The sequence below is a fragment of the Typopeltis vanoorti genome, chromosome 12 (assembly GCF_054136105.1).
Source record: "Typopeltis vanoorti isolate ZY-2024b chromosome 12, IOZ_Tvanoo_1.0, whole genome shotgun sequence".
NCBI lineage: Eukaryota > Metazoa > Arthropoda > Arachnida > Uropygi > Thelyphonidae > Typopeltis > Typopeltis vanoorti.
Genome location: NC_143560.1, coordinates 57,470,412 through 57,480,128, shown reverse-complemented (window position 1 = coordinate 57,480,128; position 9,717 = coordinate 57,470,412).

Below are 9,717 nucleotides of genomic sequence, written 5' to 3'. Positions count from 1 at the left end.
AGGACATGGCCTGTTTATTACTAACACCATGTTCCAACATAAAAATGTGCACAAATTCACAGGGAGAGAAGAGGCAAGGAATAAGAAAAGTCTCATTGACTGTTATTGTTGATAGTGATGTTTTCTCCCTGATGCAGGACACCAGAGTGTACAGAGGATTTGAAATTGGAAGTGATCACTATTTAGTCTTGAGCAGGATAAAATTGAATTTCATATTGAAAAGAAGAAAAAAGTTTTAAAGCAAATAAAAGTGTAGTAGCTTTCAGATGTGAACTGCAGACTAAAATAGACAAAGATTATTGAAGACAAAATGAAAGACTTTGAGAACAGTAATCAAACCTTGGAGATTCAGTGGCAAGCTCTGAAGAAAACATTGATTCAACCAGCCAGGCATGTGAAGTTGTCTGCAAGGATAGAAAAATCAGAACTCCCTGGTGGACACAGGAAGTTAAAGAGGCAGTGAAGGAAAAGAAGAAAGCATATCAAAAGTTCCTGGCAAATAAGTCAGCTTGTGCTCTTAGAGAATATAGAGACAAATGCAAGAATGCTAAACACTGTGTAAAACTAGCTAAACAAAAGTCATGGGAGGACTCTGGCAAGAATAAAGAAAATAAATATCAAGAATGTGGCAAAATATTCTGGAGCTTGTTGAAGAAGCTTTGAAATGGAGGAAAGAGTGCTGTAAAAGGAGTTAGAGATGATAAAGGTGACACGAAAATGGAAGAAAAAGATATCCTTGAAGTATGGAGTAATTACTTTAAAAAACTGCTAAATGAAACACGCAGTGGTAAAAAAAAACACTGACGCAGTTAGGAATACATATTCATACTTGAAGTAGTAAAAGCCATCAAAGGCTTAAAATGTGGAAAAGCCGCAGGAGTAGATGATATTCGACCAGATATGCTGAAGTATGGTGGTATAAAAGTCTTACAGTGGCTGCACTGCATTGTTCAGAAAGCCTGGACAGAGGGACGAATTCCCGATGATTGGAGTAGAGCTCTCATAGTACCCATATATAAAAAGGGAAATAAAACTGCATGTGAGAATTAGAGGTATTTCCCTACTGAGTGTTCCTGGCAAGATCTATGCAAGTATACTTGAGAAACGGTTGAGTAGAATTGTGGAAGAAAAGCTTGGTGAAGAACAAGCTGGATTCAGGCCAAATAGAGGCTGTCAAGATCAGATCTTCACTTTACGACAAATAGTCTAGAAAGTATGGGAATATAACACAGATCTGTATTTAAGTTTTGTAGATTTGGAAAAGCATATGACAAGGTGCCAAGAGAGAAGCTATTCAATATGCTACAGTTATATAAGGTGTCAATGGGGCATTATATCAAGCAATACTTAGTCTTTATTTGAGTTGTAAGTCAGCAGTTAGAATTGAAGTACAGGAAGATGGTTTAATGTTAAATCTGGTGTGAGACAAGGATGTGCATTATGAAGGAAAGTGGTATTAAACATGATATCAAAATTGGAGATGTTAATATCAGCTCTTTGCTTTATGGGGACGATGTTATACTTCTAAATAAATTCGCTACAAGTCTGCAAGATTCTCTGACTAAATTGAATAACTGTTGTAATAGATATAGATATATGAAGGTCAGCAATAAAAAGACAAAGATAATGAAAATAGGCAGAATCATTGAAAATGTCATCTGTGTTGTGAATGGAGAACCCGTGGAACAAGTAAAACATTTCAGCTACTTTGGCACGATTTTTAGTGAAGATGGCAAATTAAATATAGAAATAGACAACAGAATCAGCAAAGCTGGTATGGTGGGAAGTCAATTGAATAAATTCATATGGAATAAGAGAAATTAGTTGGAACACTAAATTAGCTGTATACAAGACCGTGTTCAAACCAGTTTTAACTTATGAATCTGAGAGCTAGGTCAGAACTAAAATACTTGACCAAAGACTAGAGACTGCAGATATGAGAGTCCTGAGAAAGATTATAGGTGTGAACAGATGGCATAAATGGCAATATCATATTAAAAAATGAGGATATTAGGAAAGAACTTGGGAGTTTCAGCATCCAGGAATGTGCATTTACAGAGCTAATCTCAGGTGGTAAGGTCACTTAAACAGAATGGGCGAAGAAAGATTAGCAAAACAAATGTTCTCTGTCAGGTTGGCAGCAAAACGACCCAGAGGAAGACCCAGATATAGGTGGATTGATATGGTACAAAGTGCCTTAGACAATAGAAATATAAGATCTGATAATGTTGCAGTCTTGACAAGTAACAGATTGATTTGGAGGAAAATTGTAGGTGGGAAGTTAGTAATGATGTAATTTTTTTCATGTAGTACTATCATATCCTGTACACCCCTTGAGGGTACATGGCAAGAATTTGATGATGGTTATGGTCGCAGTGCTAAGGGGTATGTGCTTTTGGTTCAGGCCCCCATAATGCAAGTAGCTTTTCCATATCACTGATAGGACCTTGTTTTTGCTTTGTCACTGTCGTCGATTTAATGGAAGCAGATCCTTTCACAGCCTCTACAATTTTATCCTTATGTTTCAAAATGGTCGTAACTGTAGAATGCAACCATCCGAAGTCATGCGATCAAATTGATGGGCTTACGATCTTCATGTTGCTTTATAACTTGAAACTTCGTTTCAAGATCAATTGCTCGCCTCTTTTTCTGTCATTCTTCACTAGGTTTTTTGACTGTGCATGTAGTGGCTATGTTGCACAAAACATCGCAAAATATTTAATGATAAGTAGACAAATAACCCATTACACAAAATCAACAGAGGAACTGTTGAAGACACATGCCAGGGGAGGTTGCCTCTGAAAACGCTATTGCCACTGCATGCTTTACCTTTGCGTCTTTTTCGAAAGTATAGCCGAAAATGTTATTTATTCCCTTATTGGATCATGGACATATCTTCAAAAGGACGTAAGTCGAAGGATGATTGTGTGTGTATATATATATATATATATATATATATGATGTTCCGCTTCGGCCGATAGTTGAGGAAATACAGTCCTAATTATCACCTAGCCAGAAATTAGCATCAACACTCAAGGAGTTGGTAGGTCATTCCCCTCCTATATAAAGAACATACGACACTTCATAAACAAAATTAAAAACATAACACTTGGCAGAGATAGTCAGTTTTGATGTTTCTGGCCTTCTCACAAATGTCCCAATCAATGACACAATTCTTCTACAGAATTTTGTCTGATATTATGGCTCTGTTTGTTCACATACTACGTTCTGGTTACTTCATGTGGCAAAATAAATTTTACCTACAAAAAGAAGGTATGGCCATGGGCTTGCCATTATTCCCCCCCATTGCTAATTTTTATATGGAAGCTTTTGAGCAACATGCTCTTGATTCCTTTACTCCCAATATACAGTTTGGCTTAGATATGTTGATAATGTTTTTGTTATCTGGCCATGCAGCTGCTAAACACATTCCTTAGCCACCTGAACAAACATGAGCACATATAATTTATTTTAAAATTGGAATTCGCTCCTGTTCCTGGATACAGTAGTCGCAAGTCTTCCTTCAGGCAGTCTATTCTTCATTATTTACTGTAAGCCTACACACACCAGCCAACATATATGTGCTAACTCATATCACTACCTTTCGCAAAAATTTGGATTCATCAAAAACAGAGCTATAGCAATTTGCTCTAATGAACAAGCTCTTAAACAAGAATTAAATTATTAACAATACATTTATAAATAACGGATATAGCAAAAATACTATCGAAATTCTTCATAAAACATCAAAATAATATAGATTACAGTAAAACCATAACCATCCTATACATTAAAGGGTTATCAGAAAAAATTAATAGAATCCTACATTATAATCTTAATACCACTTTAAAAAAAAAAAAACATATTCAACATCTCTAATGATCCTCTTCCTCCATTGGCACACCCTGGAGTTTATTGCACCTGTAACTTACCTTACATTGGGGAAACTGGGTGTACAATCCATATCTGTTTAAAAAAAAAAACAAATCATTTTGAAGCAGGACTATCAGATCACGCCCTTAACACCCTACATCAAATTGATTGGGAAGAGTACTTTTTTTCTTTGCCTCATACAAAAACTTTATGAATGAAAATTTAAAGAAGCCTATGAAATTTTGATTAACCACCCTAATCTTAATAATAATAATAGGGGCTTAAAAATCCTAAGAATTTGGATTGCACACATTCAGCCTACTTAGTTTCCAACAAACCCTGACTTTAGGACTGGAAGTAATTTTTATTGGCCACTATCTATACCAGTTGCAATTTATATGTATATTTATATAAGTAATTTTAATTTCTGGTTATTTATTTTCTATATTGAACATAAATTACTCTCTAGCTTAATTTAACTTTCTAACCTAATAGATAATAACAGGACTCTAGCTTTGTAATGAGGTTTTTTAGCACCAGAGGTCAGGCAAATAGTTTTAACGGTTGATCAGTAATTTTAGCATGCCATGTAGATTGTAGTGCATTATAAAACCTTGTTTCTTTGTATATATACATATACTCCAGAAGATGACCTTAATGTGAAGGTCAATGTCAAGTGTATATTTTGGTTTATATTAAACTAAAGTTTTACTGTAACACTGTAGTTGTATCCATAAATTTTTCATGTGTTCAGAAAATACCACTGGCTCCCAACCACACCTGTTCTGCTGACAAGTTTTGCAACGCAGTATCTGAATCTTTCGTTGAACAATTTTTTTTTCTGATCCTTACTTTTAGTACTTTATTTCATTTATTAAATTAGATATTGTGTGCCCATCAAGCACAGTTAACTCCTGTGTGTCTTGATTAAATTTAATTTTAGTCAAACTCCAATTTTTCTGTATCCCTTCATCTCTGTAGTGATTTTACATTAAACACATTTTCTTAATTTATTCACTTAAGCATTGTGAAATAATGAAGGCTCAGGCAACAGCAGTGCAAATATTAAGTTTGATCTTGACACTGCTACACAGACTAAATCTCAGTTAAATGTTTCATATATTCTATCCAGTTTCTTGCGACTCCACCCATTCTTGTAACTGTGGGTGGGTGAAGCATTTTTTATACTTTTATTTTTTTAGTCTGGAATCTTAGCTGTAGAGATTTTCAAGCCACTTTGGGCCTCCATTAAGCAGAGCAGTAATCTTACTGGACAGTGACATTTTTGCACTTAAGGACTATTGTAAACTTCCATTTGCATTGTTGGAATTCAAATCCAGTCTGGTTGAAAAGTAAATATGCTAACGATTCAGTCAACCAGGTTGGCTTTAACTTGCAATTGTAAGTTCAACTTTATCATAAAGTGTTCATAAATTCTCAGTTTTTCTGTAAATGCCTAGTTAATGTAAAATAACTTAAATGGCATGCTTTGTGTAAACATCGGTTATTCTTATAGAATTTCATTCTTTAATGGTAACATGCATACATGCTAGGCAAACTAGTTCATTACTGCTTAGTCAGTTTTAATCCTTGATTAACTCAAGTCAGACTTGCTTTGGACTGTCCTTGAAAACTTCCGTTGAGCTTACAAAATCAGAAGTGGCTAATAGTACAAACTATTTACAAGTAAAGCTCCAAGGTTTGGCGTTACTATCACAAACTATAGTTGCATGTGCTGTGATAATTCTCTTGGTACCATTGTTGCTGCCATACATCCTAGTAACAAAAGTTTGCTTTAATTGTGAACAACACGATCTTTTCATATTGAAAGCAGGGACATGCCATGAAAACATTCTTAGACATGTCACAGATACAGAAAGTATCTGTGTATTGCATAGACTTGACAGTGATCCTTGTGTCACAATTCACCACAGAAGAACTTCATTGGGATTTTTTCATTAAAAAATTACTTGCAAGCCCTTAAGTTTTTAATAAGAAAAAAAATTATATAATTGGTAAGAACAACTTAAAAAAACATGCACACAAAATTTTAAAAATAGCTACATATTACTTTATAGCTATACATTTAAAAAGAAAAGTTTCTTTTTCAGAATCTAATCACTGATAATGCAACTTTTTGTAGTGTTTCTTATCAGGAGGAGGTTGGGAGCTGGCAATATGTTGCTGTTTTCTTTTCATTTAGATTTTGCTAATCTTTCAGTTTTCAAAAACTTGTATATTGCTGGATGAAAAGCATGATATCAACCTTTTATAAGTTGTTTATGATAACCATTCTAAAAGCATTGCAATAATTTCATAAAGAATAGACAAACCAGGGTAGACATCCAAGGAACTGATCAAGTTGGCCAATCCAGATGCCTTCTGTATAGTCTACAATAGACTAGATTTCAACAAGGTAGTCAATTTTCATAATTTCTTAAATATACAATATTTGAAGGTGGTACAAAAGCTGCTGATATGCAAATTTGGAGGCTGTTTGCTTGGATGCTATGAAATATATTCTGGATGAGGTGAAAGCAACCTGCTTTACTGTCTATTTGGAAATGTTTGGAACACATTAAAAAGTCAAATTTAGTATTAAATTTTTTAACTGCCAAAAATCTCATGTATCTATTTCTTAGACCTTAAAAAAAAAAAAAAAAAAAAAAAGTTTATAGCAAGTGCATAGATGTTCCACTGGTTTTCAACATTTTAAAAAGGAGAGTCCCTGAAGAATGAACCACACTGTGGATAGCCAGTTTCTGCATGGACAAATGAAAATGTGAAAGCTAGAGAAATTGCCTGACAAGTGAATAACCACTAGGCTACTTACTATACAGCTTGGTGTTGAAACTGTTCCATTTGGCATCTTTATTCTACAGTATAACCAAGAAATTATATTCTTGGTTTAATCCTTTATCCAAGTGTAAGCAAAAGTTGAACTGGGCAACTTCTATATAGAGGCTAATGCCTTCCCTTAGTTTCCCATAATGCAAAGCACTTTCTTAAGGACATGGGAAAGGGCACTATCTTGAACAGTTTTAACCTTTTTTTTTTTGAGTTCTCAGTGAGAGCCAGACCCTAAAGTGATACCAAGGCTAAAGTAGTGCAGAAGTCATATTTCCATATACAGGTAGCCAAAAGATGTCACACCTTATTACTAAATATTCTGGATTAGAAATAGATGTCGAAAGTTTTTCCACTTGGTTATGCTATAACTTAGATGCCAGATCTGCATTACTTCAACCTTAGTATCACTTTTTGGTCTGGCTCCCACTGAGACCTCCAATAAAGGTTGAAACTGGTCTGGGTAGTAACCCTTTCCATAATGCATAGTATTATACGTGCCTTAAGGATATGTGCTTTGCATTATGGGGAAACTAAGACAAGTGATGTGAAGTCATTAGCCTCTATATGCAAGTTGCCAGGTGTGAAGTTACTTCATGTGCAAACTTTGTTTGCTTACACTTGGGATTAAACCAAGGATATAATTTCTTGGCATCTTTAATTTATTGTAAAGCTTGTTGGTAAGGAAACAGCCAGATTAATCATAGATTTGTACAAGAGGAAGGTTTGTGCTGCACATTACACAAAGAGAGCACAGGTCGCATGTTGTCAAAATTTCATCCATGCAGTTAATCAAGATTGTAATATGTTGTAAAGAATTTTCACCAGTGATGAAAGTTGGTGTTTCAGTTTGATTCAGAAAATAAAAACACTAGAGCATGGAATATCTTTTCTCTGGCCGAAAAAAGTCAGGTTGCAAAAAATCGTTTATCAAGACGATTTTTTTTTTATGCTACTAGAATTATCCACTGAGGATTTGTTCTTGAGGACACCACAGTGAACTGTCAGTATTATTTATGAGTAAAGCAATGTGTTAGGAAAGAACTATCACAATTGTTTCTGTGCTCCTGTGTGCAGGACTGTTGCAACAGTGACATTAAGGACATCCAATGCAATGTGACCAGACTTTGAAGGAGGTTCCCATTCAGGACTTCCACTGTGACTTCAAACACCTGTATGACAGACGTAAATATTGTGGAGTTGGATAGAGATTATTTTGAATGTGTAATTGACAATTCCAAATACAGTTCTTTGTTTTGATATAATTGTCTCAATACTTAATGGACACATTGCTGTTCATGGTGGTGATGAATACACAATGGAGATGCATTTCCTTTTCAGTCTATTTTTAAGTGAAACCATTCTGAATTGCCAATTTAGTCTTCACATAGCTCTTAGACTTGACCAACATTATTTGTCATGAATTTTTCTATGCCTGTCTTTTCCCATTGAACTCAGTCAAAGGCTTTTCCATCATTTCTCTTATAGCAAAATCATTGCACTTTTCTAAAACCAAACTGTTCTTCCCTGACCTGTTTTCTCTTATTCTTGATGTCCATTATCTTTTCATAACTCTTTGCACAGTAACACAATGCTATTCCTTTATAATTACTATATTCTCTTGTTCAGCTTCCTTTATATATTGAAACAATAATCCCCATGGTTTGGTCAAACTCAACAAAATACCATTAGAACTAACTATGCATTAATTACATTTAGTGGGTGAGTTTCTTAAAATTTAGTTTTTTTTTAGAATCATTATAAAAAAATTATAAATTATGGAAAAGATAACTACAGTAATTTCAACTTCCTGCATGTTTTACTGTTGTATACAAAGTGCATCTGTGTTAGTTATGTTGTGATTAGTTACTTTCATATGCCAGTGCTTTCTAGATAGTCATGCATTTCATTATGATAAATCCCTGTCCCAACAAGTTGAAGAGAAAAAAAAAAAGTAACATTTGTATTTGGCATTTGTCACATACCGTGTTATCATTGTAAAATGACATTTAACTCTTTAACTTGCCCATTTCTCATCAGGTACTTTCTTCAAACCCTATCATATGTTCACTGGGCATCCACAGATGCTGTACGGTCACTGATGCTCAGTGATGTTCCACACCAGGCCTCTCCGTGTAGTCCTGTTGTATGCTTCTCTGGAGGCTTCAACTCTCTGAAGATCAGTCACTCCACACACACCATCCATCCATCTCATTGACTGTCTACCCCTTCCTCTTTTTCCAGGAACTTTTAACTTCTATTACTGTTCCGAGAAGTCCTCCTTCCATTCTTTCTGTGCCCAAAATATTTTTAATTCCTTCTGTCAATATCTCTAGCAGCCTTTAAGTTCTACTGATCTCTTTTTAACACCCATTCATTTATACTCCTTTCACTATATGATATCCTCAACAGCCTTCTGTAACTCGACATCTCAAAAGCAGCTATCCTTTTCCTATTTTAACTACTTTAGGTTCCAGGTCTTGCATCCATAAGTCGCTGTTAGAAAAACAACTGCTTCCAAAATCCTCAACTTTGTTCCCATGGAGATAGAGCAATCCTTCTAGATTTTAGAACTAAATGGCTAAAACAACAATCTCTGACTGTTGTTTTAGCCATTCCTTTTCTTTTGACGTCTTTCCCTATTTCAAACCCTATGCATAAGCTAAATATCATTGTAGTGCTTTTTATTATATATATTTTTTTTTCATTTTTATTTTAATGGAAGTTAAATTTCACTTTGTTTCCTGAACTAGAACATGAAATTGTTTCAAGAGGAAGGTTCTTGATTAAATTCACTTAGTCTAGATGTATAAAACATCTGTCAAGAATTGCTAATGTGTTAACGTGAAAAATGCAGAATGTCGAAGTAGATTGTTCAGCATTCGTTTTTCTGACTTCAAAGTTAATCCTATTTAATATTGTAATGTTGTTCACACAGTTAGCCTAGTGGGTATGCGCTTTGCAACCATATGTCTGGGAAAGTAGTGTCCCGGATTC